General features: G+C 40.7%; 1 protein-coding gene and 1 long non-coding RNA gene across 13 annotated transcripts in view; one reads left to right on the forward strand and one right to left on the reverse strand.

The window, feature by feature from the left end:
• Nucleotides 1-22,739, forward strand: part of ADGRL3 (adhesion G protein-coupled receptor L3) — an 852,526-nt gene that overhangs the window by 484,458 nt on the left and 345,329 nt on the right. The gene's annotated exons all lie outside the window — the stretch shown is intronic.
• On the reverse strand, nucleotides 1,495-22,201 carry LOC133390107 (uncharacterized). The gene is made up of 2 exons (XR_009764306.1): nucleotides 22,000-22,201; nucleotides 1,495-3,382 (listed from the first exon to the last, which is right to left on the reverse strand). It is a non-coding gene; the product is annotated as an uncharacterized LOC133390107 (long non-coding RNA).

Here is a 22,739-nt window from a genome sequence, read left to right on the forward strand (position 1 = left end):
ACAGTCATCCTTTTGGTTGCTCAAAAAATGTATTTCCAAGAAACAAATTACTGGCTTCACAGAATTCAATAAGTCTTCCTCCTGCTACAGTTCTATCTCCTAAGCCCCATTTCCCCACAATTCCTAGTTCTTCTCTGTTCCATACTTTTTCATTCCAATCCCCCATGATAATAAATGACTTACCTTGTTTTGGAGAATTTCTGTCAGGAGTGCAACTGTATAGATAGTTGGTTCTTTATGTGGGGTTCCAGATCTGTGATTTCATTCTTGAACTTCTTCTATTTGCTGTGCAGGATGCTGATCAGGATGGTACAGTAATTCAGTCTATAACACAATCTCCTGCCACAGGCCAGAGTTATTAGGGGCACTGCAATGGGGATGGCAGTGGTCCACCACTCCTCAGTGGCAAGCCCTATGTTGATGTGTGTGCTTCCATCATCTGGGGTGTGGCCTGCTTTATCCAGTTGTGGAACCTTTTTTTGCCTGGTGATTGCAGTGTGTCGGTGTCCACAGGATAATGTGGTGTGAGTACATTTGACTGAACTGGTCCAGTGGTGCAGGGAGCACACCAGGCAGGAGGCTATGGAACAGAGAAGTGCCTATCTTTGGGCTAGAAGAAGGCCCTTTAAGAACCTGTAGTTATCCAGAAGGTGATAGAGCCTGGGAGAGGGAGTCTTGGGGCAAAGATGCAGATGTGCTATGCCATTGAATCATGGCTCCATTTTTCAAAGTAATGATAAAAAGGAGACACAACAAAGAGGGCTTTGGACCATCTCAGACTTTGCAAGACTACAACGTCTCACCTGAACTTTCACTCTGCAAGATTCCCCGCTCCCCCTAAAAGTAGTCAAAATGTATTTTTATTCATAAAAACATTTAGATACCATCCGCTCACATAAAATATCAAGGCGGTGCACAGCATGAAACATTGTAAAACAATATAGTAGTTAAGTGTAGAGGATTTTTTTCAGTGTTCCAGTAAGTTATTGTTTTAAATGCATTAAAACTGGTTTGTATTTACACAGTCTTTACTTCCTGCCTTTTTTATATCAAGAGCATCAGTATTTGCTATTACTAGCAAATATAAATAATAGCAAACATTTGCTATTTGCTATTATTATGGGATTACAGATTTATAATCATGACTAGAGATGGAATTTTCTAAAAAAAAAACCCCGATGTTGTATGTATCTCCATGGATTTTTTCTAATTCTTGTCTTGCTTCTTGATCCTGACAAGGTTTTTTTTAAACAGTTCCATTAAAATTATGAACAATTTCCCCCAAATCATAAGGATTATTATATGCATTGTTTTTCATTGTGTAAAGTTTGTTTATTCTGTTCTCCAAATGTATGGGGGAATTTTATTGCTTTAATAAATTTCATATTTTTCAGTACCTTTTTTGAGGAGTTGCCTTGTTTGTTTGTTTTTGCGTTCCTGAGATCCTGGAGTGCCACTGCCAGTCAGAATAGATAATAATGAACTAAACTGACCAATGGTCTGACTTGTTTATTAATACAGCGTCACATAACAAATTCAATCTGAAAGAGGATTTAAAAAAAAAAGTGTATAGATGTTCATTAAAAGAATGGGGTAATCTCAGCTGTGCTCCATTGCGTAGAGAGTAGTGCAGACATTTGTACAAGAGTAATCTACCTTTCTCTAGGATCAATACAGAGGGCTAGGAATCATCCAACTACACTTCCAGGTCCTCTTGAGTAGTCAGTGAAGCTTAATGATGTGGTTTACTTAATCTCCACCAAGGATTTAAACTTAATTGCCACCAAGAAACTTCCCATAGGAAAAAAAACAGAACAGTCACTATGGTGTGAAGCTAAACATTATTGAATGAAATTGTTAGTGAGCATATGCCCCCCTCTAAAATCATCTGCCTCACACACTTATTTCAAGCTGGACTGTGTATTAGCAAATCATATGGGCTGAAATGTAATTGGAAGGCTGTAAATTAAGCCACAAAAATCAATGCTGTTTAACTTCTCCATTAATGATCTCAAAAGAAGAAACAATATGAATAGCATACTAATTAACATGACAGTCAGTGTTGAATTGGAAAGAGTTGCAAGTTAGCAAAGAAAGAGAGAAACATACAAAACATTTCAGTGATTAGAAGTATGTGTTAGTGATTAAATTAAGTAAACTTCCAGAACGAAAAAGTGAAAATTCTATATCTGAGAACACAGGCCCGGCATTACAAAGTTAGGTATATAGTAAATTAAATATATTTAGCAAAATGCGAATTCTTTAGCAAGAATTACTGTGTCTCTATTCTGAATAATGTGCCTATTACATTACTGTTGGTAATGACCTATGGGAAGGCATAGGAGTGGTGCTGAAGCTAAAACCAATTATTATTATTATTATTATTTTATTTATTAAATTTATTAGTCGCCCATCTGGCTGGTTGTCCAGCCACTCTGGGCGACGTACAAGATAAAACAATACATTAAAACATTAACATTTAAAACCATAATCAGTAAAAAACCTAACCCACCCCAAAAGCCTGCCTGAAGAGCCAGGTCTTGAAGGCCCGGCGGAAGCTCATCATAGAAGGGGCATGTCAAAAGACAAAAAAAAATCAAACGCACAGGTATAGGATGGGGAAAAAACCTGGCTTGGCAGTAGTACATGTGTAAAGGATCTCAGGATTATAGTCCATCATCACAACCTGAACATGAGTAAATAGTGTGATGCTGCAACAAAAAGACTAATGAGAGTTTAGATGAAATTCATAGAGCTATAATTTTCACGTCACAGGAACCAATAATTCCATTTAATTCTGTACCAGTCAGACCTCATCTGGAGTACTGTGTCTAGTTCTGGGCACCACACTTTAAGAAGGATGTAGACAAATCAGAATGAGTTCAGAAGACAGCAATGAAGACAGTAAAGGTTATTGAAAACAAGTTGTTAAAGAGTCATCATCTTTCACATGGAGTAGAGAAGCCTGAAGGGGATAAACTGAGTCTGAAACCTAGCAAGGCAGAGGAGCTGAGGATTGGTGGTTCCCGAGTTCAAATAATTGGTCAGTTGCCTGCTATGGATGGGATTGTACCCCTTCTGAAAGAGTAGGTCCGTAGTCTGTGGGTGCTTCTGGATCCATCTTTGTCGCTAGAGGCCCAGGTGACCTCAGTGGCTAGGAGAGCCTTTTGCCAGGTTTGGCTGGTAAGACAGCTGACTGGGATAGCCTGACCACTGTTGTCCACACACTGGTAACCTCCAGGCTGGATTACTGTAATGCGGTCTATGTGGGGCTGCCCTTGAGGTTGGTCCGGAAGCTGTAGCTGGTGCAAAATGTGGCAGCAAGCCTGCTCACTGGGGCAGTGTATCGCCAACATGTCATCCCGTTGCTGAAAGAATTGCGCTAAATAAACAAACAAGTAATTAAATAAATAAGATTGTCCTCTATATGACAGCTCTTAAGTTATAGGAAAAGTGCTAAGACTTTTGCTGTCCCAGAGGGCAGGATTAGCCCTAAAAGACGTAAGTTACACTACAGAAAGGTAGATTTTGGGTGAACACGAGGAGAAATTCCTTAACAGTAAGACCAGTTCAACAATTGGGGGCTGGGGGAGGCTTTCAGTTTGTGAAGGTCTTAGAGGTTGAACTCTAAGTGGAGAGTGGAGTATCTGCTGTTCATCATTGCCTTCACTGGTACATGATGGGAGCTTATCTATATTTGAAGAGTTGATGGCAACAGGTCCTCTGATACCTAAAACTTGCTAACAGAGCTATCCAACTGCCGGCAGCTGGCAGAGGGGGAGCGGTGGAGGATGAGCTGGCGGAAAGCTCTGTGGGATCCTCCTCCCACTTGGGAGCTGCCGGCCCAATTGAACACTGGCTTCACTGGGAGCTGGGAGCACAAGCTGGCTGGAAACCACTGGCTTCTTGCCAACAGGCCTCCAGGGAGTAAGAGCTTCCTGTAGGCCATAATGGGATTAAAAAAAATTTTTTTTACTCTGCCGGTAAGGCCAGCAGACTTTGAAGGTAGATTGGGACCCAGGAGAGGGTCTGAATGCCCAGCATAAGTCCCCACCATGCCTCTGGAATGCCCCATTTTGGGGCCTTCTGCTGGCTTCCACTGGGTTTCCGTCTGCTCGGTGGAAGAGCACTTTGGATTGCACCCTTAGTGTATGCTATGTTTGGATATTCCTATCATCTGTTGAATTAGGGACAGATTTTAGCCAGTCCACAATTACTCCTAATTTCAGTGCAGGAGGGAGACATCCTATGGTGATAAATGTTTGAGTGCTCTGGACACCCATCTTTTTTCTTGGAAAACTTGGGAGGGATGGAAAAAATGTGTAGCTGTCATACACTGAAGCACTTTTTCCATCCTCGACAGCTTCCCAAAGATGTTGTGTAGTGCTGCAGAGTCTGTTGCCTTGGCCAGCTGTGTGGAATGCTGTGTCTTTGCAGAAATGGAGCTGAGGTTCCTTTTAGGCATTTGGTTTGGGAGCCCTAAGGCAGAGTACCTGTGAGGATTCTGAAATGATGAGTTTTATTTTATTGTTTTATGTTGTCCCTGATTGTTGTCTGTCTGTTGTGCAAAGTGCTCTACCATTAAAGTTGTTTCAATTATGCATCATTGCTGGGGATGGGACTGACTCCTGGGTAATCATAGGATTCCTAGTGACACCCACTTTTCCCTTAGCATGTCCCAGAACTCCAGCCGACCTTTTATCTGTGCTGCTGGTTTTATATCGACACTGTACTGGCATAGATTCCCTACTCTGGCATATATTTGGCCTCCAGTAGTGCAAGGAGACTTAGGATTGATTCTGTCTCCATGCACTGGGCATAAGTTGGAAACAGGGGCTCGCTGTACATTATTAAAACATGACATACTGATTGATGACTAGGGTTGTTTATAGGCTGCTTATATACTGGAACGGGTTGCAGCAATTTCTCCAGAAATAATTAGAGAATCCCTCACCCTCAGGGCCTATAGGATATGTTATAATAGTAAGAGCTTTTAATTGATAGAAACTTAGCATTTTTATCCTGGAGATTTGAAGAAAGAATTCTTTCCATGCTATTATTGTTGCTTGGTCTTCTTATGATTGCTCTTACCCCAAACAAGGTATTTGCTTCAGTTTCTGCTCATGTCTTTTGCCTTTTGTCCTGGTGGGAGAATCCCATCAGTGATCTTTGATGCAGTTACAGCCTCCATTTCCTGAGTAAGTCAACTGTGTAGCCCCTGTCATGCTCACACAGGAGTGGCTCACATACAGAAAGGAGATGACGGGAGAGAAAAGAAGTTAGGGTGATAAGATGAGGTATCCAATTGGGAATTACATCACTCATTCATTGAGTGCAGTGCTGCAGTGCTGGTTGCATGAACAACATGATTAAAGTGAGAAAAGGATGTGAAAGAGGTACAGGCATGCTCAGCTTTCCACTTTCAAGGGTGTGGAGGGAAACCTCTCATGACCTCTGCTTTTCTGACGTTGATTTAAGAGTTAATCTTCGTTATAAACTAAAATGTGTCTTAAAGTAAATACCAAAAGCAAAGACTTATTCTATTCTGCATCTTTTCAGTGATGCAACCCAAAATTATTTCAGTGCTGTATGTAGCTTTTCTGGTCACTTTCAGCTCTCTGGGGCTCAAATTAGGCATATGTGTGAAACATATAGCCCCAAAGTGGATACTACATGGTTTTTGGCTATTCGTTACACCAGGAGTTCTTAACCTGTGATCCATGGCTAGGCTTCAGAAGTCCATGAACCAGGTACACATACAAAAATACATTTCCAATGCAATAAAATTAACTTGTTTGTTTGTTTGTTTATGGGGGTCCATAGCTTTCATCAGATTCTCAAAGGAGTCTGTGACCCAAAAAATCAATAGTCAGTCTAACTTAGCTAGTTATATTTTACCTAGCCTTGGATTCTAGAGGATATGCAAAGTTTCTTGTAGAAAGATGACCTTAAGAACCACTGCTTTACACAATTAAGGTGTAAATTAAAGCTACTCATTACTGACAGGCAATGAGGCTGATAATTGTTCTAGGGTTCTGGTATATTAAAAATAGAAAACAGAAGAGAAGGCTGTCTTGTCTGTTCATCCCTGGTGGTAACAGCTATCCCATTTTTAGACCCCTAGCCCATAGGCTAAGACAGTACTAGCTGGTGATAATACAGTCTTCTTAGCTTTCCTACTTTAGTGGGAGAGAAAAGGGCAGTAACTCACAAGAACGTTGCCCAGCTTTGAACAAATGTGATCAAGTCTTAGAAATCAACCTGAAATGGAATACTCAGTGATATTACTTAGAAAATGTTTTGGAGATGTTCCAAGTGATACCGTTTCGACTTTTCTTTCTTTCTAGTTTTATACTCTACCTGTTTATCAAAGGATCCTCAAGGTCAACAGACTGCAATAATACAAAACCAAAAAAGCAAAAACCCCTTATGTAACAAACAGAACTCAATGGTCCTTTGTTCCCTGGCTGATGGATGGGGCCAAGGTGTACTTCCCTTCATATCTGCAGTCTGAGGGCACTGGAGTGTTCTTTCTGGCAGGGGAGGGAGGCAATTCTCTGCAGCTGCTGCTCCTCCTCTGATGGACGAGGCCAGGCTGATGTTCCCCTTGATGTGATGTTCTTCCTCAGAGGCAGGGGGTGCAACCTCTCACTGGCCCTTAGTCCTCTGGCCAGTAAATGGAATCAGAGTGCACTTCCCTTCAGCTCTGCAGTTTCATATCAACTAGAAAATGGAGCCAAGTGTTCTTTCTTCCAAGGAGAGAGAAGCAAGCTCCCTGTAGCTGCTCCTTAGGTGACCCATAACTTTCTGTTGTGACAGGTCTGGGTGGGGAAGGCTTTCCCACTAGCATATCCCCTGTTCCTATAAGCTCCCCCTCCTGAGGATTACAGTCTGTTGCCACCACAGGCTGATCCAAGCCTGAAGACTGCTAGGCTGCCTGACTATTTGGAAGACGTTTTTAAGCCCAGCTGACAAGAGCCTCTCCTTTAAGTTCAGCTCGAGAAACACTAAACAGGAAGGAGCTTTTCCAAAGTCCAAAGGACACAAAATATAACAGGACCTTGTGAAATATCCTTAAAAAACAAAGGACTAACTTAACAACCATCTAGTCTAGAATAGTGGGAAGATTTTGTTGAGAAATTCCAGAAAAATATCTTTTAAACCAGTGAAACCAAATGTCAATATATCTGAAAAATGAAATGAACTGCCTTCAAGTCGATTCCGACTTATGGCAGGCCTATGAATAGGGTTTTCATGGTAAGCGGTATTCAGAGGGGGTTTACCATTGCCTTCCTCTGAGGCTGAGAGGCAGTGACTGGCCCAAGGGCACCCAGTGAGCTTCATGGCTGTGTAGGGATTTGAAGCCTGGTTTCCCAGGTTGTAGTCCAACACACTAACCACTACATCACACTGGCTCTAAAGAACATTTATTTGGGAACAGGGAGTGGAGGAAAAAAAAATAAAAGCAACAATAGTATACATGGACTTGCAAAAAAAAAATCAATAGTCATTCTAACTTAGCAAGCTATATTTTACCTAGAGTCTTGGATTCTCAATCATGTGCAAAATTTCTCACAGGAAGATGATCTGAGAGAACATGAAAGCATCTTTGGACTCAAGATTTGGATGGTTTCAGGTAGACGAAAATACTGTGGTAATAATTTACCTATAAGGCTGGTCTCTTAATCTACATCAGACCAATAGTGAAAAAGGTTCCTTCTCTGATGTAAGTGGTCTAGGTATCAAGTTAGAAATTTATTTAGTGGCTGCTTCCATCTCCTTTTTTATTCTGAGCATACATTACAATAGAACTAGACAGTTCCAACCAGTTGGGTTATTGTAAAAAAGGGGGATTAACATGATAACATGTGTATTTGGAAATAAAACTGAAGATTTTATCTATTCAGGAGTTCCTCAGGGATACTGAATCACAGACTTTTAGGGGGTGCTGTTGGCTACACTTGTAATTGCTTACATTGAATGGGCAAACTTGAAAAACAATTACTGAATGCTATTTTTATAATAGGTGGAAAATAATTCCGCTGTGACCTAAACATGCATTGTTTTATATATTATGTGCTCAGATTGTGATCTACAACAAAATATTACAATGTATCCCCATGCCATAAGAGGAATGCTTCTGCTATGGGCTCCATACATCTGGAACAGAACCCTTGTAGTGCTGTTCAGGCATCGGGGAGGAGGGCAGAGAGTAGGGGTTCAAAATGGGTGAAAACACTATTTCCCTTTTTATCTCATCCCTGGCCTTTCTCTGCTGTGTTATAGAGGTTTCCAGCACCAAACCTGAACATTTTGAGGGATACTTGTAGTTAGTGCGGTATATGGTATGTAAAGAATTTAAAGAAGATTGACTGCTACCATTGGCGATCACTCGTGGCTGAGTAAGATTGTCTTCCAGGGTAAGGTCTTTAACAGTGGGTCCGTAAGTGACTGTGGAGGCCAGTTCTGGATCCACACAGCCTCCCACAGTGAGGACATAGGTTTCCAGATGGAAGATGGCCACAATGAGGATTTGCTTGACGAGCCTTCCACTCAGCTCGTTTGTCCCTTTTGCCCTGTACTCGTGTTTCTTCAAAGTCCATAGCACCTTTGATAATGGCCGACCTCCAATTGGGACGCTCATGGGCCAAGGCTTCCCAGTTCTCGATGCTTATGTTACATTTTTTTTAGATTAGCTTTGAGAACATCTTTAAACCTCTTTTGCTGTCCACCGATATTCCGTTTTCCATCCTTAAGTTGGGAGTAAAGTAGTTGCTTTGGAAGACGGTGATATGGGATTTACATTGTGTGTGTGTTTCAGCCCTCTACCAGCTTAGTTCAATGTAAGCTGGCCTCAGAGCTAATCCTGTTTATTGTCTGTTTAATAAAGCAACCTGCTGAGAATTTGCTGTTCTCTTGGAGTCTGCTGCGGTGCACAGTTAACAGGAAGGTGTATAACTGTGTGAGTAGATGCACGAGGGACCCACTTAACAATATTACAGTTCTGGAGAGTGGGAATTAAATCCTTTCCCTTTCCCTCCTTCTGAAAAATCCCTTTGTAATAGAGGGGAAACTTTAATGGCACCAATATACAGGGTGAATAGTTTGCCTGACATCTGGTTCTTTTGGACCCCTTTCTTATTTGTATACATTCCGTTGCCACCATAATTATGTAAATATGCAAACTTACCAGTACTTTGATTCTTTTTTAAGTGTCCTTTCCTTTTAACAATTTTTTGTACTTGTAGGTGCCTAGGGAGTCCCACAGTGATGTAAAAACCCACCCCCTTTTATTTTGGGCAGCCCCATTCTGCACTTAACCAACTGAATTTTCTATTAGAAGGAGACAATATGTGACTTCCTATTTTAATTTCAGCTGAAAATTGTCGAAATCTTGACAATTTCCAGCCATTTTGCTACCTCTTGCAAATTTGGAATGTATTTTTAGACTGGAGTTTTGTAGCTAGCCTGGGATGTGTCTGAGGCTTTTAAAATTCTCCTTTCCCATTTCCATCAGCTTGGTTGATTGGAAATGAGAGGGGGATTGTGTGCTGGGGTATGCTTTCTGCCTATTAGCCTTGACCTGGCTACAAAAGGCAGAACTACTTGTTATGTTGGCAAACACAAGCAATGTTGCAGAATTACAGTTTTACATGGGAAATGTAGAGTTCCTGGGGTGTGGAGAGGACATTTGTAGGTGATGCAGGAAAAAGGTGCTTAATCTTTCTCCATTCTAATTGTCCCCTATTACCAACACATACACACACACCAGCATTTTCCTCCAACTGGGGTATTTATGGTCTCAAAGCCAGCTAGGGGAAAACAAGAAAAAGGTGACATCTTGGGACAGTTTGTGGTAGGTAATCAACAAGTGGGAGAAGGGTTAACCACTTCCTCCACCCAGCAATTTCTTCCTTACAAATGCCGTCCCCAACTCTTCTCCTGTGTTATGTAGTACACATGAAGTTGGGTACCCTTTCTCTGCTAACCTGTAGTTCCACCTTAAAAATAAATGCTTATTTGTTTCTGAGCTCACTTCAAAGATTCTGCAGATCTTATCTAAAGCCTTGCAACATACAGGAACTTGATATCTTCTGTCTTCTCTTGTATTTCTTTATTATTTAAAATATTATTAACCCATCTTTTATCAACAGTAGAAAAAAACCCAATAACTGTAACTGTAACAATAGCCAGGCCTAGAACTAATGCCCTACAAATGTACCTGCAAAAAGGAGAGTCTTCAGAAGGTGGCAGAAAACTAATAAAAGCTAGGGAAGGTGTTCCATAAATGAGACACCACCATGGAGCAGGCCCTCTCCCATGTTGCTGCATAGCAGATGTCAAATGACTTTGCCACGGTCAAGAGAGCTTCCCCCCAAAATCATAACACAGTGCAGATCAATATCAGTCAGCTCATGAGATGAGATTTACATCTGAGGCAGCCTAGTACCTGTGCCCTCCCTAGTGAGGTTACCTGACACGTACTTTGCTGTCATTTTGGCACTAAATAAACGACTTATATATATATAATTATATATATATAATTCCAGGCCATTAAACTTCCTAGCTTTATTTATACCTATAGCTCCTTCTCTAGGATGCACACCTTAACGTGGTTAGGGGGGTTGGGAGTGTCGAAGAAACTGAGAGCAATGCCATCAGCAGTCTAGACCAAGAGGCTACTAGCAGGGTCACCCAAGGTGGAATGGTCAAAGCTGAGACACCAGACTAAGATGCATCCAAACTCAGAGGAAGGCAATGGTAAACCACCTCTGAATACCTCTTACCACGAAAACCCTATGAACAGAGTATCCAAAATGCAACACAAGATAGTGCAGGAAGATGAGACCCCCAGGTCAGAAAGCACTCACCGAGCTACTGGGGATGAACAAAGGACAAGTACGAGTAGCGCTGTGACTAATGAGACAGCTGGGTCAAAGCCAAAAGGAAGCCCAGAGGCTGATGTGCACAGATGCGAAAGGAGAGTCCGGAGTTGTACAATGTACACAATAGGAACATGGAATGTGGGAAGCATGAACCAGAGAAAGTTAGAAATTGTCAAGCAAGAAATGGAACACATCAACATTACGATACTTGATGTGGGTGAATTAAAATGGATGGGAATGGGACGCTTTCAATCAGGTAACTACAAAATATTTTATGCAGGAAATGAAAAATTACGAAGAAACGGGGTTGCTTTAATAGTGAAGCGATGTAGCAAAAGCAATTAGGAGCTATAACACAAGGCCTGAGTGAGTTATATCAATGAGATTAAACGGGAAAACTGTTACCATAACCATCATCCATGTCTACGCTCCAACGGCAAACACAGAAGAAGAAGAATTGGAGAGATTTTACACAGAAGTATAGGAAGAAATTGATCACACACCAAAACAAGATGTGCTGATGATCACGGGGGACTGGAATGCAAAAGTAGGGAACAGAGAAGAACTAGGAATTGTGGGAAAATGGGGCTTAGGAGATAGAATTGAAGCAAGAGAAAGACTTATTGAATTCTGTGAAGCCAGTAACTTGTTTCTTGGAAATACATTTTTTGAGCAACCAAAAGGACAACTGTACATGTGGACATCACCAAATGGTCAACATAGGAATCAAATCAATTATATAAATGGAAGCAAAAGATGGAGCAGTTCCATACTTTCTGCAAAAACAAGACCAGGAGCAGACTGCGGTACAGATCATGAACTGGTAATATTGAAAACTGGAGGAAACGTAAAGAAGAAGAACAAAGCAATCATAATGCCAAAATACAATTTAAATAACATCCCAGAAAAATATAAAGATCAAAGAAGGAACAGATTTGAGGCTTTAACCTTAGTTGATAGAGAACCAGAAGAACTATGGAGTGAAGTCGGAGACATTATCAGTGAAGAATGCAAAAAGACAATACCTCTAGTTAAAAAGAGAGAAAGACCTCAATGGATGACTGGCAAAACTCTTAAAATGGTTAAAGAAAGAAGGAAAGCAAAAGCAAAAGGAGATAGAAACACAGTCAGAACCCTAAATGCAATAATACAGTGACTAGTACGTAGGGACAAAAAGAACTATTACAACAGTTACTGTAAAGAAATAGAAGAGGACAACAGAAAGGGTAGAACCAGAGCCCTATTCCAAAAGATTAGAGAAATGAAAGGGAAATTTAAACCGAGAGTAGGGATGTTGAATAATCAACAGGGGTACACACTGACTGGCCAAAATAAAATAAAAGGAAGATGGAAGCAATATACTGAAGAACTTTATAAAAGAGATGAAAGGATGACAGATTCATTCACGGAGGAACCATATGATGAAGAACCAGAATTTTTAGAATGTGGGGTGAAGGCAGCTCTTAATATACTTGGAAGAAACAAATCACCAGGAATACGAGAAATGCCAGATGTCCAAACTGGATTTAGAAAGGGAAGGGTTGTACAAGAGTTCATATAGCAAACATATGTTGGATATGGACCAAGGAATTTCAGAAGAAAATCATCCTGTGCTTTATAGTTAAAGCAAAGCCTTTGATTGTGTAGATCATGAAAAACTATGGAATGATTTAAAAGAAATGGGGGTGCCACAGCATCTGATTGTCCTCATGTGCAACCTATACTCTGGACAAGAGGCTACTGTAAGGACAGAGTATGGAGAAACCGAGTGGTTCCCCATCGGAAAGGGTGTGAGATGGGTGTATTTTATCACCCTATTTGTTTAATCTATATGCAGAACATATCATACGGAAAGCTGGTTTGGATCAAGATGAAGGAGGTGTGAAAATTTAAGATATGCAGATGATACCATACTACTAGCAGAAACCAGTAATGATTTGAAATGAATGCTGATGAAAGTTAAAGAGGAAAGCACAAAAGCAGGACTACAGCTGAGCATCAAATAGACTAAAGTAATGACTACAGAAGATTTATGTAACTTTAAAGTTGGCAATGAGGACATTGAACTTGTCAAGGATTATCAATACCTTGGCACAGTCATTAACCAAAATGGAGACAACAGTCAAGAAATCAGAAGAAGGCTAGGACTGGGGAGGCCATCTATGAGAGAACTAGAAAATATCCTCAAATGCAGAGATGTATCACTGAACACTAAAGTCAGGATCATTCAGACCATGGTATTCCCTATCTCTGTGTATAGATAGATGTGAAAGTTGGACAGTGAAAAAAGCAGATAAGAGAAAAATCAACTCATTTGAAATGTGGTGTTGGAGGAGAGTTTTGTGGATACCATGGAATGCAAAAAAAACAGATAATTGGGTGTTAGAACAAATTAAACCAGAACTGTCACTAGAAGCTAAAATGATGAAACTGAGGTTATCATACTTTGGACACATGAGAAGACATGATTCACTAGAAAAGACGATAATGGTGGGAAAAACAGAAGGGAATAGAAAAAGAGGAAGACCAAACGAGATGGATTGATTCCATAAAGGAAGTCACAGACCTGAACTTACAAGATCTGAACAGGGTGGTTTATAAAAGATGTTACTGGAGGTTGCTGTTTCATAGTGTCACCATAAGCTGAAATTGTCTTGAAGGCACATATCTATAGCTATTTATATTTATAGCTATTGGGTGTTTTTGTCCTTTGTTTCCTATTTTATTTGTTTTGTAGAATTTGTTTTTATTTTAATTCTTTTGTAATTCTCCTACTGGGAATGCTGATTGATTGGCCTTTGGAGACCTGGATATAAATTTTAGAAATAAATAAAGGGCAGTTGTTGCCAGCCTGGAAGGTGAAGGTGGAAGCAGAAATAGAGTCAGATTGATCAAGGCTAATTGAATTTGGGCAGCCCAAATGTCAAGTACAAGGGGGAATGTCAAGTACAAGTATGTGCCTGGCCCAACGTCTCAACTGCTCTTGAAAGTTGCTGAGGTGAAGTGACTGACTGCAGACTTTCCTGTTCAATTTCATGTCAGCACCAAGGACAGCAGGGGAGGCTACTTTTCTCTGCCCTACAAATTTGTAAAAATGCAAACACAATTTGGGTTGGTCTTTCACAGTCCAAGCCACTTCCCATATGGCTTGGAAGAATTTGGTAACATGTGCCTCTGAGCATATGGTGAGTGGTGACAACACTTGCAATCAGCCCAAATATCTCAGTACAGTATCTCAGGTCAGGTCTCCTATTCCCCTGGTGTATTCACTATAGCTGTCCAATTTCCCTGCTTTTTAAAGTTTGATAGAAATATCTGATGGCTAGAGGTATATTCTTAAACTGCAAAGGTTTTTTTTTGCCTATTAGTGAATTTCTCTGCTTTTTAATCCGGGAGGTAAGAAATAGGATTCTGTACAAATTTGTTAAGAATGGATTGATCATTTGCATGTCTAGAGTTCAAGAGGATTTACTCCCCTGCAATCATACTTAGCATAGGTGGGAGAAGGAGGGAGGGGATGGGGAGGAGGGAGGGCAGAGGGGAGACAGGGGGAGGGGGAGGGGGTCAGGTTTGATCATTTGCATACTTACTGAGTTCAATGGGATTTACTCCCATGCAGTCATGATTAGGATAGGTGAAAATGACCATGGGGGAGGAGGAAAAGGGGGAGGGAGGGAGAGAAGGAAGGAGGGAGGGCTGGAGTGATGAGGAGAAGAGGAGGAGGGAAGAGGGGTAGGGGAGGAGGAAGGGAGGAAGCAGGAAAGGGGGAAGGAGGGGAGAGGAGCTGGAGTGGGGAGGAGGGAGGGAGGGGAAAGGGAGGTTTACCATTTGTATGCTTATTGAGATCAATGGGATTGACTCCCATGCAGTCATGCTTAAGATAGGTAAAACTGACAATGGGGAGGGGGAGGGGGAGGCAAAGGAAAGGGGGAGGGAAAGGAAAAGGATAGAAGGGGAGGGGGAGTGGATAGAAGGGGAAGAAGGGGATTGGAAGGGGAGGGGGAGGAATGAAGGAACGGGGAGGAAAGGGGCAAAAGGGAGGTGATGGGAGAGAGGAGGAAGAGGTCAGGTTTCACATTTGCATGTTTTTTGAGTTCAATGGGATTTACTCCTGTGCAGTCATGCTTAGAACAGATGAAACTGACCATGGGAGGGAGAAGGGGGAGGGAGAAAGGACTGGTGTGGAGAGAGGAGAGAGGGAGGAGGAAGGGGAGGGAAGAGGGGAGGGGAAGAGGGGAGAGGGGGAAATGAGAGGGGGGAGGAAGAAGGGGAGAGGGGGCAGGAGGGAGGGGATAGGAAGGAGGAGGATGGGCGGGAAGGTTTCATCATTCTTATTGAGTTCAGTGGGATTTACTCCTGTGCAATCATGCTTAGGATAGGTGAAACTGACCTGGGAGAGAAGCAAGGAGGCGAGAAGGGGGAGGAGTAGGGGGAGGGGAAGGGAGGGAAGAAGATTGTGTGGGTGGTTATTGGGCAGAGGAAAAGCCCCTTTCCTTTAAAAAAAGGAAAACATTGTTAACAGTATCATTATTTGGGGGAGGGGGTTCCTCCACCTTTTTATTCTACAGCAGGCACATATAGTCTCCCACCCAAATTTAAACCAAAGCTGTTCCTGGCCACATCCACACCAGACCTTGATTTCACTTGAGACAGTCATGGCTTCTCCCAAAGAATCCTGGGAAGTGTAGTTCATGAAGGATGCTGAGAGTTGCTAAGGAAATGGACTGCCTTCAAGTTGATTGCAACTTATGGTGACCCTATGAATAGGGTTTTCAGGGTAAGCAGTATTCAGAGGGGGTTTACCATTGCCTTCATCTGAGGTTGAGAGTGACTGGCCCAAGGTCACCCAGTGAGCTTCATGGCTGTGTGGGGATTCGAATCCTGGTCTCCCAGGTCATAGTCCAACACCTTAACCACTACACCGCCCTGGCTCTCTGGATGAACAAATAATGGGAAGTTATATAAACATCCTGCAAACAATGAGTGCTATTCCCCTCACAGAGCTACAATCCCCAGAAGAGGGTCTGACTATGAAACCATTCTGGCCACTGGAGTTTTGTCAGGGGAATGAAATGAAATGGCAATGGACTGCCTTTAAGTCGATCCCAACTTATGGCTACCCTATGAATAGGGTTTTCATGGTAAGCAGTATTCACAGGGGGTTTACCATTGCCTCCCTCAGAGGCTAGTCCTCAGCTGGCCCTTGACACCCAGGACACACGAGCGGGGATTTGAACTCACAGACTCTAGACTCCCAGCCAGGCTCTCCTCCCCACTGTGCAGCAGGCTTTTTGGGCTCTCACTTTCTTCTCCCTCACATACAGGCTCCCTGTTTCTTCTTTAAACTTGATTGTAGTTTTCCGTGATGCCCAAATGGTTAGTACCAAATGGGAAAACTTAAAAATAGTGAGTTGTGTGTGTGAAGAGAACACCAAGTACAAGTTTTATTCAAGACCTGCAGATTATGGTTTAGAGGATCATCGTAACTGAGCCATAATGTACAAGCAAAGCCAGAATTTGCTTTTCTGAGCTATTGGTTGATTTTCTGTCTAGATAACGAAAGAATTAACACATCACCACCCCCTACCTTGTGCTGCTAATTTCAAAAGCAACCACAGTGCCAAGGATTAAATTATAATGGATTTCTTGCAGGCATTATTTTCCAGTGCATTGTGAATGTATTATATCCCTGATGAGCTATTTTCATTGTATTGCTTATACCTGTAAGGCTACACGTGGGACATTTCTGAAAGTCATCATAAAAAAATTTGGGCTAAAACGGCAGCAGGTCTATACTCTAGATGATGCTCACTGGAAATCTGCTTAGAGCAACAACAACACATGTCAGTGGGGAACAATATTAATTACTTCCAATATGCCTCACAAGAGGAAGCAACTCATTTTTATTATAGCACAGATATTATTTGAAATGGGAAGGTTACTCTAACTGTTATCTATGTAACATTAATTTAACCTGCGTAGAAAAGAGATTAACAGCAGCGGAAATTGTTATAAAAACAGGTGAGAGATAACTGCATATTTTTAATGCAAATAAGCTTCTGCCTTCAGCTGTCTCTCTCTAACACATTGGAGATCTCAAATTATGTATTTAACAAAAAAGAAACTTAACTGTGTTACTGAGCCTTGTACAGCTTGCTTCCACATGAAAATAACTGCTTATTGCAACAACTTTTACCATCTGTCATTTATCCATTTCCACTACTCTAATGTTTTTGTTGAACTGTCATTAAGTAGCCTCATAGTAAATACATTTTTATTATTAATTTTAAAATAAACAAAGTTTAATTGTGAAGGAAATATTTGCAAACACTGCTGCTGTAAGAAATAAGAGATATAGTCTTCTGCTTTTGCAGACTCAGGAATAATGTTTAGCCTGAACTTGCAACATGAAATTCACTTTTTACTTTTTTACTATGATCATCCACTCCTTTCTCTCTCTTTCTGTTTTCCCCATTTATTCTCTCGCTTGCTCTCTCTTTCTCAGTCTTTCCTTCTGCCTCTATTTTAGACCTTCTCAGTGTCTTTCTTCCTCTTTTTTCCTCCTCTCTCCTCTCTTTGTTTTTCTTTTTTTTCTGCTTAAAGATAGAAGTCTGAGCAGCAACAAAAGGCAATGCAGCTCCTGATGTGATCCCAGTTATGTTCATTAGTGAACTAATTGCAGGTCCTCCTGACACACCAGTTAGGGGCCACTTACAATTTATTTATTTGTTAGATGTGTATCCCATCTTTCCACTACATGCAGCCCAAGGTAGCTGTTAATATCACCCTAATAAGAGTACCCATTTGGTAAAAGTGAGTGCCCCCCCCCAACGTTCTGCTTCAAAATACCATAGCCTATAAAAATGATACCTGCAGAATTAATAACTTGAAACTTGACATACACTCTATCTCAGGAGGTCTATTATATGCCAAATTTCAAACCAATCTAATAATTGCCACAGAAACAGCAAGTTAAAATGTGTTGAAATTAACATAATTCTATGATTCTAGCCATGGGATCCCCTTCGCTGGATGTCTTCAAGCAGAGGCTGGACAGCTATCTGCGGGAGATGCTCTAGCTGTGGATTTCCTGCTGTGAGCAGGGGGTTGGACTCGATGGACTACAAGGCCCCTTCCAACTCTATGATTCTATTCTATTCTATAATGATCCTGTTTACGCCAGTGTTTATCAACGTATATCATATATTCCATCCCAATTTTGAAGAAAACTACGGATGTGCTTTATTCAGGCTTGTCAAAGAAGTCACACTTTCATTGGTTTAATGTAGTACTGAGCAGCAGTTTAAAAGTTGTTATGGTTTTCCTGCCCCATTAAAGCGTACGGCAGCAACTACTTACAAAATAATATAGTATATGTGCAGTTTATATTCTGAAGTGAGAATTTTGCCAGTATTCTAGTGTGTGCGGAGGGAGCCACTTAGTGAATGCTATGTACAATGTCTGGTCCTTTTGCTGTGGTTAGACAAGGGGTCATTAACGTTTTGGGGCCTGTGGGCACATTTGGAAAAATAGTTGTGGCTATCTCCTACCTTGCAATTGTACCTGCCCACCATACACACAGGTCCACATAACCTACTACCACACATACATAACATTCAACCGCACGAACACCCAACCGTGTTCACACATGCACATACAAACACACTATACCACACACCGCAGTTTATCTTTTTTCATCCTTAGAAAATGAGAGGCCATGTGGTGACTGGTTTACAATACATATTGTTAGTATCTAGACCAAATTCTGCGCAAGTACATGCTGTAGCACTGAAATACGTCTCCTGTATGGAACCATCACAACAGGCTACAGTGCAGTGTAGAGTTTGGAGTGTAAATCAAAGTGCATGTACAATTGAGAACCACCAATTACAGTATTTTCAAGAACAATTACTTTCCTGTTTAACAGAACCTAACATTTTAATAGATTTCCTTTTCATAAAACCAGATAAAAAACCTGCCTGTGTAATATTGGTGTTAAGGCTAATTTATGTTGCTTATTCTCTGCAAAGCTGGGAAATTGGAAGCTAAGGCTCATGCCTTAACAGACACGTCCCATGACCAGCATGTTTACCGTGTCACAAATTGTATTTGCTTACAGCTTATCCTCTGTGCATCCCCACATGTCCTTGGCTTCTCATGCCCCAATTCTAGATAGAGCTATACCTGGGACCAGCAAAGATGCCCCTTGTTGTTCTGGTCCTGTATTATAAAACATCTGAGCCTTCCTGTATAGTTAGAGGAATCCAGGGTTTATTCTAAACTCCCCCCCCCCACTGCACAAACAGCCAGCACAGTGCCCGCCCCCAAATGAGTATATTAGTCCCATAATATACTATTAGCAGGGCTTTTTTTCTGACAGTACTCACCAGTACAGAGTACCGGCATCTCTTTTTTTTGCTGCCCATGCCAGCCATTTTCTTCTGGCACCCATAGTACGTTTGTTAAGATATGAGTATAGGCACCTCTTTTTAACCAAAAAAGCACTGACTAGTAATATAAGGTTATAAAGATTTGAAAGAAACCAGTATTTATCTTCATTTTCTATTTCTTTTTATCTTTTCTCATCTATTTCTTTTTTTAGAAACTACCTAGCTGCTTATTAAATCCCATGTATGCTCAACTGCACAAAAACATTTTTCACACTGCACTTTTTTTTTTGACACTGCACACAATGTGTCTAGCTGCACATTAGAATAAAGCCTGGAGGAATCCTCCTGTGAGTTGACCAATGGCTGTTCATTACTTACATCAGTAGCTGGCAGCATGGGTCAAACCATGGAAGATTAGGGTCTCCTCTGATTCAGTAGGGGTGAGAGTGGCAGTGCTGGTAATGACATGGAGTGTTATGCATGTAGCTGTGTTTCCTGGCATCATTGTGATTGATGATGATGGCAGTAATGGAAATGTCAAGGTAAGTTTGAAATATAATTCACCTATTTAATAGATTTTTAAGAGGCAACAAGAAATGGTGCATCTTAGTGTGGAGGTGGTGAACATACTAATTTTGAGCAGGAATGGGGTGCTTACTTATTTATATTTCATTGCATTTGTAGGATGCTAAAAAAAAGGCCCCCTTCCTACTGTTTAACCTGGGGGTTGCCAACTTAGACCTGTAGGTAGGGACCCTAGACTCTGAACTTTCATTTAAAAAAAAAGTAAGCCTCTAGCCCTCCTAGAAAGAATGCTATGAAGCAAATTATGCAGGTACTCTTCTAAGTGATTTCTGTGAAATGAACCAGCCTGGCTGTTCCAGCCTGTCATTGTTTTTAGGTAATGATTGAGTGTAGTTGGTACGGGATGGCAGCCTAGGCTTTGGTTTAGGATTGGCATTGGGGAAAGCTGACTTCCCATGGTAAACATGAAGTTGTTGGGGCAGGGGGATGGGGAGAAGCAGCAGTGACCATACTCTCTCTAATTTTGTATTATGCCATGCCCCCATAACAGCCATTTTGTGACTTGTACCTTTAGCACCCTCAAAATTTGGAATCTGTCCACTGGTCCCAAAAAGGTTGGCGGCCCCTGGTTTAATCCATTCTACCTGCTCCTGACACAAGCAACTAACAGTTGTGTTGACTGTCCTTGTTCAACTCTGCCTTAAAAGGTGATGGACAGTGCTTTGCTAGAGCTTTTTAAAGAAGAGGCTATGGCCACTTAGTGGTGCTAAAGTAGTGGGTTTCCTGCAATGGGAGGATTACCTTTGAGGCCCCTTCTAATTCTATAATTCTGTGTAACATAAAAACAATTTATTCTATTTAAAATCACCAGGATTACATTGGTCAAGCCAAGAGAAATTTTCTCTTATGTTCCTATTTAGAGAAAATACATGTTCTTTTTTTCCATATTTCCCCCATATTTTCATTAATATGTTTCTCCTATATTGTGTCCACTTAATCATTTTTTATTTGTGCTGGTTCTGTATCATATTGTAGAAGCAGATTGTATATTTTGATAACAGATGGTCTCTTTTCTTTATAATTAATTTCTCAAAATCTGTTAGCTCTCTTAAGTTTTGATTATCTTTAATGTGTTTAGTAGAACTCTTGTTTGGAAATATTCAAACCATGGATGGTGTTCTTTATTTATGCCTTCTTTAATTCTTGAATATTTCCTTAATGCATAAAGTCTATATACCTTTAAAAAAAATTATTTTCCAGATTTTAAATTAAATCCTCTTAGCTGTTTCTCCTTCTATATCAGCTATAACTGACTTAAGGGGGGAGACATTTGGACTTAGTAGCCTCTTATAACAATTATATATTTCTAACCAACTTGCTATCAAGAAATTGTTTTTTGATTGTTTACTTCTAACTGCATTTTCTCCTCAATGTTTTATGAAAAGCAGTTTTTATCGAATCACTCTCAAAGGTTGATATCTGAAAGACAGGATCTAGCGTATAGTCTGTTAGCAGTTGTAATTTGCAACATAGTATAATTTTAAATGTAGAATGGATAGTCCTTCCTTTGTTCTTCAATTCACAAGAGATCTTTGCTTTTATTCTTGGCTTTCTGTTATTCCAAATAAATTTTAAAATTAATTGCTATCATTTAGTTATTTGTTGATTTGGTGGTTGACTAGGAGAGACTGAAGCTGAAAAGTTAGTGTTGACAAGTAGTACTGTTTTTACAGTGGAAATTTTACCTAGAAAAGACAATTGTAATTTTTCCCATTGCAGAATAAGCATGCTAAATTCATTATATAAAGACTCATAATTGTATACATATAAATGTTTTCTGTTACTTTTGTTCTAGATTTTATGGTCATATTAATTATTCTGTTTTTCCCTTGTTGACCTTGGTTTATATCCAACATTAGTCATACTCAAAGTAAACCCATTGAAATTGATGGACCTAAAGTAGTCATTTTAATTAATTTTGGTGAGTCTCCTCTAGGTATAACTAGCACTGGATACAACCCTAGTATCTGGCAAGTAGTTCATGTTCTATTAGAAATTATTCAGTTAGATATTCAAAGTAAATCAAACGTATTTAAAATGACTATCTGAATGGTCTTAATATTGTTGCTTCCTCCCTACTACAACAAGATCAGCACAGCACGTCTTGTTTCTGTTATTTGGGCTGATTGCACACTCACCATATGCTCAGTAGGGTTATCAGGTGTCCAGTTTTCGGCCGGATACTCCAGCTTTTTGGAGTCCTCTCTGAGTCTCTGGGTGAGTCACCTTAATCTCCGGACTCTCAGCTTTAATTAAAAAAAATTACATTTCTAGGTGGTCTGGTTCACGAGATATACACCAAAACATCTGCCACCTCCCCCCCTGCAACTTCTGTGAAATGATCTCTTAGCTGGCTGCTGTAACCCCTCCCTTTCAGGTTTGCAGCCAATAACTGAAGTCATGGTTGTGATTTGTTGACCTCCAGGCAGTGCCTAGACCTCATTGCAATGCCAGAAAATGGTTGTGTTTTTTCCTGTTTATCTGAAAATCTGATAAATTGAGTAAATATATAGCTTTCAGGGTTTTTTTCTCTTGTGTGCAGGAGTCAAACCCTGGGCTACTGAAGAGGGCAGTGCTTTGAAAACCTTTCCAGTATGAAGCTTTAATCCAATACTTGCTTTTCTGGGAGTAAAGCTGCAATGCTAATCCCACATACCCAGAGTAAACCCCATTGAATTCAATAGGACTTACTTTTGAGTAGACATGGTTAGGACTGTGCTGTAAATTAATGGGACTTCTGAGTAAACATAGCAAAGAACTGTGTTTGTGTTGTAAATCTCTCTCTCTCTCTCTCTCTCTCTCTCTCTCTCTCTCTCTCTCTCTCTCTCTCTCCCAATCCTATTTTTAAAGCAGGGCTTACTTAGGTATCACAGTATTT

The sequence above is a fragment of the Rhineura floridana genome, chromosome 1 (genome assembly GCF_030035675.1).
Source record: "Rhineura floridana isolate rRhiFlo1 chromosome 1, rRhiFlo1.hap2, whole genome shotgun sequence".
NCBI lineage: Eukaryota > Metazoa > Chordata > Lepidosauria > Squamata > Rhineuridae > Rhineura > Rhineura floridana.